Source organism: Propithecus coquereli, unplaced genomic scaffold, assembly GCF_000956105.1.
Source record: "Propithecus coquereli isolate 6110/MARCELLA unplaced genomic scaffold, Pcoq_1.0 Scaffold32, whole genome shotgun sequence".
Lineage (NCBI taxonomy): Eukaryota > Metazoa > Chordata > Mammalia > Primates > Indriidae > Propithecus > Propithecus coquereli.
In genome coordinates this window covers 6,080,684-6,091,434 of record NW_012148841.1, presented here as the reverse complement: position 1 = coordinate 6,091,434, position 10,751 = coordinate 6,080,684, and the positions used below count along the sequence as shown (strand labels likewise).

Genomic DNA, 10,751 nt, shown 5'->3' with positions numbered 1-10,751 from the left:
ATTGAGCAAATTTGTCAGATAGGTAGATTCAGCCCACATACCCTGAAGACTGGGTGGAGCGTGGTTTTTGGACATCATATCTAACCTCCTCCTCCTTCTAGGGAAGTGGTAAAACTGTTGCACTTCCTCTCCTGCCTCCCCCTTTTCAGAACTCTTTTTGCCTGGGACCATTCTACCTTCAGTAAGAGCACGTATGTTAAAAAGAAAACGAGCATTTCCAAGGCTGCCAGAAAAATTCTTGCACTTCCATTAAATCTGTTGGAATTTTTAGATGTGTTCTAGAAATGATGCGTGTTTGTGACTATTCCCTTTCAGCGCTCCATGGTAGGCAATGGTTAACTCAGAATGTTACCACCATCACACTCCTAATGTCTGTTACCCAGGGAGCTGTAACTTTGAGTCTTCATAAGTTCTAGCAAGTAGAAATCAATAGAAGTCGTTTTCAGCCTATAAACATTCTTTAGTTGTCCTGTCAAAGGTAGTCACACTTGCCAGCATTTGCCTTCAAGGTTCCTGTTGTGTGCGATCCCCACCCCTTCCTCATGACTTTTGGCATTTCTATTGCCTTCTACCCCTCCCCCCTTTCTTCGATTTCTGGCAGTTTGGGTTTTTGTTGGCAAGCTACATACATTAGTGGTGGTTAACTTATGCTAAAGGCAGTAAAGACTGTTGAGGGCTCTTGGATTTGGCAAGGATTTAGAGGTCCAATTTAGAAGGGGACAGTGGTCCAGGCAGCTCCTTTGGCCCTGTCTCTTAATGACAGGTACAGATAGGCTTACACTTACACCCCGTGGCAGTCCACCTTCCCAGGGTTTGGAGGCTGGAGAGCGAGCTTTGACTGTGTGCCCTAGGCTGTACTGCAGTGAAGAGAGAAAGATCCGGAATCAGCCTTCTTTTGTGCAGGCAGTAGCAGTGTCCCAAAAGGAAATCCAGGTCCTAGAAAGGGAGAATGCATACCAGGCAAGGGTGGGGAAGACAGTTGTCTACCACATCAGTGGCTCTGCGATTCCCCTTTCTCCCAACAGCTGGGGACCTCCTCACTTCACCCTACTGATGCTGCCTCTGGAGAACATTCCTCATTCTTACTCTTTGCCCTTGCCCCGCATATCTGTTCTCATCCTACCTTTTACCCACACAGCTGCGGCCAATTTAGGGTGAGCAGTAGTGGTCCCATTAGTAGGACAGGTTAAGGGAGAGATAGATGCTGGTGTCCAAGTTGAGACTTTTGGTTCACATTTCCCCATTGAGACATGGTTAGAAATAGCAGTTAACTTTTACGGTAAGCGAAAGCTTGATTTTCATAGGACCATTAGGAATACTTTACTTCTAAGCAAATATACTTACTATATCTGTGCGTTATTCTAGATATCTCAAGGTTTACATCTTTAAGCTAATGAACTTTTTTTGTGTATTACAGGTTTTCCTATACTTTATAAAAGAGTATACTAAACATCATGTAACCTTTTGTGACAAGTAGAAATAACCATTGCAAATCTTGCTTTAGTATATGGACTTTATTTATACTTGACTGACAGTGGGTCTTTTTTTAGTTTGAACAGTGTTTTTGATAAGCAAGATTGATAGATAACTGAACTCCCTAGTGAAAATAACCATACTTTACCTATACTGTACAATATATATTAATCAGCTTTTATGAGTTATCCTGGAAACCTGAACTCATTCCTACTATTTCTATGGGAAAGGTATTCTGATTTTCAAATAACAGCAAACAAACCCTTTTATAAAAGTGAAGAGCTACCTTCTCCTGTCTTTTTGTAATCTCTGTGGGATGTTTTTTTAACTAATAAGACTATATATCATGGGATATGCTTTCATTTCACTAAAATTTCATAACATTAGCAGAACTTAAGAAATACTGAATCTCTGAGTGAAAAGTTGCCTATAAAAGTGGGGTATTTTTTTCCCCACCTGATATGTATATTGAAACACTACTTGAATTGAGCTAAAATGAGTGGAGTGACATTGTCATTTCTTCCAAGTGTGTAACAAGTTTTATTTTTTTCCATATTAAGAAATACTCAAGTGTGTCCATAATGCAAGATTTACTTCTAAGTAAATAGGAATTTTCTTTCCACTGTTTCAGGCCGGAGCCTCAGCAGAAAGCTCCTTTAGTTCCTCCTCCTCCACCGCCGCCGCCACCACCACCACCTTTGCCAGAACCCACACCCCCAGAGCCAGAGGAGGAGATCCTGGGATCAGATGATGAAGAGCAAGAGGACCCTGCGGACTACTGCAAAGGTGATGTACCGACCATGGCAGTGACCATGGCAGTGGAGGGCTTGCCTTCCCCACCGGGCCACCCGCTAATTTTTGTTGGGGAAACAAACGAGGGGAGGTCATGCTGCAAACTGCTTGGTCTATTAAATTAGCCTCCTTATGTCAGTATCATTTTAAATTCTTAGGTCGTTGAATATAGAATGATACCAGAAAATGTAAGAGATGTGAAAGAAAATTGTAAGAGATAGAAAATATATACAGACATACTCTAGGTACTTTTAAATGGATTTACGTCTGGTAGAATTAAATATAGTATACAGCAGTACAATTAAAGACAAAGGACATAGTAAACCATCTAAGAAGAGTGTAGGGAATAGAAGGTACCAGGCTCCTAAAGGGAGCTAATTATAACTGTTGTGCACTATATTTGACTTTCAATTTTCTGACTGCTAAGGATAAAAGAGAACCATTCCTTTCTCTGTATGGCATTGAATTACATAGCATTCATTGTCTGTGGAAAGAAAGCATGCACATTTGTTTACAGAGAAAGACTCTTTCCTGGCATTGTATTTAACGAAAAAGGCATTCTGTGGCTTCTGCCATTGTGTGACATAGTGGATTATGTTTTCAGCTATGATTTCACAGAAGACATAGAAACTATTCAAGTGGAGTGTTCTTGTATTGATGCTTTGTAAAGACCAAGAGCATATATTTAAACTCCTAAAGGGCAAGCATGTTGTATGATGAATATTGAGAACAATATGATCTAGACACGACGCTTTGTGTAGACTGGACTCTGAGAATCTAGGAGAAAGGGAAGTTGCTGTGTTCATTTGGCTGCTGCTTCGTCACTTAACTTACTCATTTGGACTTCAGTTCCATGGAATTCTGAGCTTCTGAGCAATTGGGTGAGACAAGTTTATTTGCAGTAGATACTATATGATGTATCAGATTCTATATAGCATAAGAATACAAGTCAGAAGATGCACACATGTTCAGGCCATAGAATATTAGTGAATTTTTGGGTCTCTACAGTAACTTAGTAATTCATTATTTCTCAGGTAGATGCAAGTCATTTGTATGTTGGTTAAGGAACAGTGTAGTTTTGGTTATTTGCTAAAAAGAAGAGAAAGTTACTCTGCCGTAAAAGTGTGAGAATTAATCAACTCTAACCTGATTCTTCCATAGGTGCAGGTATCTACCCATAGAATCAACGTTTTCCTTAGAAAAGAGAATGTGGATCTCTTTTGGCATTTGTTTGAATAGTGGTTATGACCTCAAAGGTCTGTGCCGTCTAATAAAAGATAAGATACAGAGACAGTTTGGAAATGTGAGAAGAAGGTGTTTTCTGTTCTCCCTTTTAATCTGAATTTCTTAGCTTACTGTCATTTGATTTTATTGCTGTAGGAACCGTTCTTTAGGAGCTGTTCTCTTCAGCAAATAGGCTCCTCCAGGCTGGGCATGGTGGCTCACACCGGTAATCCCAGCACTTTGGGAGGCTGAGGCCAGAAGATTGCTTGAGCCCAGGAGTTGGAAACCAGCCTGGGCAACATAGCAGGCCCCCGTCTCTACCAAAAAAATTGAAAAAGACCAAACAAAGCAATTAGCCAGGCGTGGTGGCATGTGCTTGTAGTCCTAGCTATTTGGGAGGCTGAGGTGAGGGAGGATTACTTGAGTCCAGGAGTTAGAGGCTATAATGAGATAGGATCATGCCGCTGCGCTCCAGCTTGGGCAACAGAGCAAAACCCTCTCTCTCTTTCTTTAAAAAAAAAAAAAAAATTCCATGATGCTGGAATGAAAACTATCTGCCTTACACCTGGCTTTCCAGTATGTGGGTCAGCAGATGTAACCAATACTGTTATCCCCTTACTACCTCTGGGGACCAGCATAATGGACATCCCAACCCCAAATATAGGTCTAAGAGTAAAGGATTCCACATTTGGGGCTGATTCTACGTAATAGACACTGAACTCTAGCCTTGGTGTAGAGTATTAAAGTCAGCTTCAGTAAGGCATGTTAGAGATTGTAAGATTCTCTCCTTATACACCCCTCCCCGAATTTGGTAAGTAACTTGTGCTTCTAGTTAGCATTACTTGCAACACATACACTACTCTGTGAATTTTATAGTGTAGACCTTACAGTTTATCTAAGTTAACTGACATACTTTCAGAGAGTTCAAGGAATTGCTTGAAATGGCTCAGGTAAGTGCTGTGGCCTTCTCATTTTTTTGTTCAGGGATAGAAGAGATAACTTCTCCCTCAAGAACCAGTTCAGCTTATTAACAACATGATGTTTTGTCATCCTCAAATACTTTAGTATATTTTGCCTACAGTCAAGTATAAACCAAAATACAAACATCAAGACCAGGAAGTTAATACTGATATCTTAACGTTACTATCATTCAGTCCTCAGACTTCATTTGGGTTTTGCCAGTTGCCCGATATTGTCCTTTATATGAAATGGATCTATGACAGAGTCACACGTTTCATTTTGTTTTCGTGGGTTTCTTTAATCTCCTTTAATTTGCAACAGTTCCTCAATATTTCCTTGGCTTCATGACCTTGACATTTTTGAAGATTGTGGGCTGCTTATTTTGTGCAGTGTTTCTCAATTTGGAATACCACCGGTGTGTCGCTGTGTTCTTCTCAGTGCATCCCATCCTATCCATCCCGTCAGGTGGTATGCAGCTTTGATTTGTTCTGCTAGAGTCGATGTCACCACTTGATTAAGATGGTGTTTTCCGGTATCTCTACTGTATAGTTACTCTTTCCCCCTACTAATTAATAAGTATTTTGTTGAGAGTTACTTTGAGACTACATAAATAATCCCATTCAACATAGTTGTCCTCCCACCTCTCTGGCTGTCTGTCTCAGATGGTTTCACTCATTCATGGAGTCTGTTTGATTCAGTGGGTTGTAATTACTTACCTTCCTCATTTGTTTTGATGCTTAAATCATCCCAAATTTGGCCATTAGGAACCCCTTCAGGTTGGTTCTGTGTCCTTTTGAAATGTCCCAGTCATTCTTTGAGCACTTCTTTACCTTGAGGTACAGTAAGATATTCCAGATTCATCTTGTATTTTCCCTACCCCAGCCCTGGGATCTGCTCTTTCCCCAAGGAGCCTTGGGTTCCTTTTAGTGAAGAATAGTGTTTAGAAAGCAAGATCTGGCAGTAGGTGTGCTTATTACTTTTAGGGTGTCACCGTTTCCAGGTCTTAGTACAGGCCTAGAGATATACACACACCTGCACATGCTTCCTTTATATTTATTTATGTATTTGTCCATGTATATATTGAAAGCCATGAGTTTAATCTGATATCTCTAAAACCAGACGATTCAGCACAATTTTCTCCCTTTCCGTATTTGTGGTTCCTTTCTCTAACAGTAAGAGCTGAGGTTCTCACCATCCTCATTGCAGTGACTTAGTTGATTGATTTCCCAGTCCTTAACGAGTCACCATTCACCATCCCTGCTATCTCTGTCTTCCCTCCCTTCCTTGTCGACCTAACTTGTGCACTGACACCCTTTGTCTCCTGGCCCTGCTGAATGGCTTTGGGCGGAACTGCCCAGGAAGGGGGAAGGGCAGGGATGGCTTGTCCAGGCCGGGAGTATGTTCTGCTCAGTCTGGGCCACCAGTTGTGTTCTGTCACCTGTCCTGTTTATTCCTGGAGAACCTCTGCCCTACCAGCTGCTTCTCAGTTCTCCCCAAATACATTAAAACATCATCAACAATAAAAACACACTACATATTTTTCTCTTTACAAAAGAAATATTTGTTCATAGGAAATACAGACACTTTGGGGGTGGAGGGCAGTAGTCACCTGGAATCCTGTCACTCAGCTGTGAGCCTTTGGGTCCCTACCTTTGTTAACCATTTATGACCAGCCAAGTTGTATCTTAACTCTTCACCCTATTTTTATCTCCTTACCCTCACAAATCTTTCCCTCCTTAAAACTGTGGACTCTCAGCTGTTTTAACAAGAAAACCACTATTTGAAATTCTAATATTGCAAAAGCATTGTTCATTGCTCTGTCTGCTTGCTTTGGCCTTGTCTTTGGAGTGGGACTCTTCTCTTCCTTTCTTCACAGCCAGCTTGTTCCTACTCATCTAATCTTAGCTTCCCAAGAGGATTATGGACTGGTTTCTGAGAGACCTGGGTTCAAAACCTGGCTCTGTTGTTTCCTAACTCTGTATTCTTACATAAGTTCCTTTTGCTCTAGGCTTTTGGTCTTCGTCTGTGGTATCATAATATCATTATAATATAATATATTTGCCACTGAAGGTTTTATGGGGATTAAAATGAGATAAATATGTGAAGTGCATGGCACACTGCCTGATACATAAAAGGCTCTTAAGAAGTAGGAATTTGATTTCTTTTTCTCTGGTTCTGTTCTGTCACTCTTTTGGGTGTGTTCCTGTCTGTACTTACATGCTGCACCCATGGGTGCTGGTCCCCTAGCTCTCTGATCCCCTCCTGTGTGTGGGTGCTTCCTTGGCCTCTGGAGAGAGCTGTCAGCACCGCCTGTCTTTTTTGCGTGTCGCCTTGGGTCAGTTTTCTGGACGGGAGCTATAGCAGCAGGCTGTGCAGTTTCTTTAGATGCTGCTTCCAAGCACATGGGCATCAAGGGCCAGGCACAGGGCCAGCTGTGAACAAGTGCTTCTGGGACTTTGTGAGTGCCACACACTCACTTCATGAGTCTGAGCAAAAAGCCTCCTGTGGGGAACCTCTAGAGCCTCGTGGGATTTCAGTCCCTAGGGCCCTGGTGAGCATTCCTAGGCTGTGCCGTGATCCTGAGCTGGAATACCTGAGAGTAGGACTCGGACTCCAAGTATTTAAACAAGTCCATTGGATCCTTTGTGTGCACACTGAAGGTTGAAGTCTGTTTAATTCTGAGGTCTGCATGTACCATTCTTTTACAACTCCAAAGCTGCAATTCAGTAAAGTGACCCTTCCCTCCATCCTGTGTGTATGACGGACTGGTAATGTGGGGGTGTCATTGCTTAGAGCCACCTTACATTCCTGAGCTTTCCAGAACCTCAGCACATACCTGCAGCAGGGACCTGCTACATGGGACCGGGAAAGCATTGCTTTGGTCTATCAGGCTTCCCACGCTGACCGACTCCTTGGAGATTCTGTTTTACAATTCTCTTAAGTCATTCTTAGATAAGGTGGCACCCTTGTGCAGTTTCATCACTTGGATTATTTCTGGAGACATCAGTTCCAACTGGGTCGTGGTCTGACTTGGTGTGAAAACACATGTCGCTTCCCGTAGAAATGCCTTCTTGAAACCCCTAATCGGATCTCAGCCACACCCTACCCTTGCTGCTCGCAGTAGTCCCCCCAGCCCAGCACTCATCGTGGTGTGTAATTGCACATTTATTTCTGCGTTCGTTTTTGGTCTCCTCCTTCCTAGTCTGCAAGGCTCCCTGTGGTCAGGGGCCGTGTGTTTTGTTTAACCCCACCACATTCGAACCATCCATAGTGCAATCAATATTTGTTTGGATGAAGGAATTCTCTCTAGTGTTAGGCTGCAACTAAGGGATAGACAGAGAGTGCTGGTGTTGCGTGTGAGTCTGAGAAGGCGTGTTGGCCTGACCAGGTTGGCATGCCTGAAGGACCCGAATCAGAATACAGGTCCTTCGTTTCTGTCTTAAATCCTCTTAAAATCATCCACAGTGCTCCAGACTCTGCACACATTTGAGTGGCATACATACTGTGTATGCAGAAACTTAGGGACAATATCTTCTTCAGAATCTAGAATAAATAATATAAACATACAGACAGTAGAAACATGTCAGATGACTTCTTTACTTACACACACAAAGCTGCCTTAGAAATGGTATTAATAGTATACAATCAAGTAATGTTGGCCGTCCTACATTAGTGGTTCTTCACTGGAGATAATTTTTCCCCCCAGGGGCTCCCTTGTGAATGTCTGGAGACATTTGGTTGCCATAACTGAGGCTGCTACTGGTATCTGTTGGGTAGGGGCCTAGGATGCAGCTGAATATCCTACAGTGCACAGAACAGCTCCCCGTAATGAAAATCACTCAGCTCCTAATGTCGGTAGTGCCAAGATTAAAAAACCCTGCCCTACAAAATTCCTGGTTTTCTTTATTAAAATGGTGCCATGCAGCTCAAATATTTTATGGTATAGTCTTTGGTGTCTGCTCTTTTTGATATAAATAAAGATAATCTTTATTCACAATTCTTTCACTTAAAACCACTAATCCTGCATGCATACTTAATTTACTATGCTTTCATGTGTTTTTAAAAATTAGATGGCTTAGTTTGGTTTACTTGAAGCCTTGAAAAGAAACCCTGCTTATCTGTGTGAATAAAGTAATAGATGCTCTTGAACTTATTACATACGAAGAAGTCAGTTGGAGTGGGAGAGAGGGTACTCTGTTTGAGTGGACTCCTGGGGGAGGAAAGGGTGCCTCACTGTTATGTGGCATAAGAAGATCTTCACCATGCATTTTTAAGTAAAATAAGCTACAAAATAGCATGTATAATATGCCTTTTTTTTTTTTTTTTTTTTTTGAGACAGAGTCTCACTGTGTTGCCCAGGCCAGAGTGCCGTGGCATCATCCTAGCTCACAGCAACCTCAAACTCCTGGGCTCAAGTGATCCTCCTGCCCCAGCCTCCCGGGTAGCTGGGACCACAGGCACGCGCCACCATGCCCGGCTAATTTTTTCTACATATATTTTTAGCTGTCCAGTTAATTTCTTTCCATTTTTTGGTAGAGACGGGGTCTCGCTCTTGTTCAGGCTGGTCTCGAACTCCTGAGCTCAGAACGATCCGCCCGCCTCCGCCTCCCAGAGTGCTAGGATTACAGGCGTGAGCCACCGCGCCCGGCCTTCATTGCATTTCTTTTATGGAGACTGAGGACATTCGGACTTCTGATAGACCTTTTGGTACTATAAATTGACAAGGGTATTGATGATGTATGCTTTAAATAGCATAACACTTGAATTCATGGTTCCTTCAGTGGGGCTTGACTATGTGCAAAGTGTTATATTTTCCTAAAGGGAATATAGAAGTAAATGGGGAACAGCCCTACTTTGTAGTTTATGACCTCGTGGACTTCACCCCTAGAACATAAGCTACATGAGGGCAGAGGCTTTGCCTGTCTTGCTTCCCCACTCTGTAGCTAGCACTCAGGTAGAACAATCTGTGGCCTGAATAGACTACTCAAATATCTTTTTCTCCTTTGTAAGTGTGGTTCATTAATTATAAGAGGAAAAAAGGGAGGTGGATGAGGGCTTAGGAAAGGAGTAAGATTGTATTTGGTGAGAGGAATCAGAAAAGATTTCACAGAAAACTACAAGGGGACCTGCCAGATGAAAGTACTTGGAGTTCGTCGAGGGAGCGGGGCACTTCAGGCTGAGTCCTGGAGGCATGGGAAGAAGGCGGTGAGGAGCTGTAAGTGCTTCTGTTTTCTTTGCAAGTGGGGAAGCTGAAAGCCAATAGGTTGAAAAGTAGTCCGGAACCATCAGGACAGATATGAGGGTAAGAAATTTGTGGTGAAGTAAATTAAAGCATCACTTAGAAATATTGCCCCCCCCCCAAAAAAAACACCACAGAAAGAGAATCTTTGTGGTGTGATCTTCTAAAAAACCTCTTTAGTGAAAGAGGTATGCCAAAGTGTCAACAGTGTGGTATGAGGTTCATTTCATTATATACTTTTATTTAGTTGTTGTAGCACCATTTGTTGAAAAGACGTTTGTCCCCCAATTGAATTGCCTAGTGCCTTTGTAAGTCAGTTGATTGTGTGTGGGTCTATTTGTGGGGACTGTCTTCTGTTCATTCCTTTGTTGGTCTGTCCTTGCTCTAATACCTCACTGTCTTGGTTACAGTAGCTGCATATAGGAAGTCTTGCAGTGGGTAGTGTAAGTCCTTCAACTTTGTGCTTCTCTTCCAGGATTGCTTTGACTTGTCTGGGCCCTTTGTATTTATGTGTAAATTCAGAGTCAGCTTATACATAAAAATTTTGCACATGTCTTAATAATATTGAATCTTCCAATTCATTAACATGATATCTGTGTCCACTTATTTAGGTCTTTATTGCTCTCAGAAATGTTTTATAGTTTTTGGTGTGGTGGTTTTACTCAAATTTTTTCCTCTATCTTTTTTTAAATTTTATTGTAAATGGCAATTGTTTTTTGATAAGATATAGAAATATAGTTGATTTTTATGCACTGACCACGTGCCTTTTAACCATGCTAAGTTTGCTTATTAATTCTATTAGTGTTTGTGTGTATGTAGATTGCTTTGGATTTTCTGGGCACATAATCATTTTATCCTTTCACTGCAAAAAGGAGTTTTCTTCCTCTTTGACATTTTTTTATACATTATATTATTTTTTGCCTCATTGTTTTATGCACGAGGTTGAATAGAAGTGGTAAAAGTGGCCATCCTGGTCTTGTTTCTGATCTTACAGTGAATGTGTAGATTTTTTTCTTAGATATATTAAATATTTATCAATTTGAGGTGGGTCATAGATTTAAAT

The 10,751-nt window shown here is 41.7% G+C and overlaps 1 protein-coding gene across 2 annotated transcripts in view; it reads left to right on the top strand.

The window, feature by feature from the left end:
• The first annotated feature begins 2,108 nt into the window (after window positions 1–2,108).
• SRPK2 (SRSF protein kinase 2) overlaps window positions 2,109–10,751 on the top strand; it is an 80,166-nt gene continuing 71,523 nt past the window's right edge. For both annotated transcript variants that reach the window (XM_012650332.1, XM_012650331.1), the window contains exon 1: window positions 2,109–2,259. The gene's annotated coding sequence lies outside the window, so the exon portion shown is untranslated. The remainder of the gene's footprint in view (window positions 2,260–10,751) is intronic.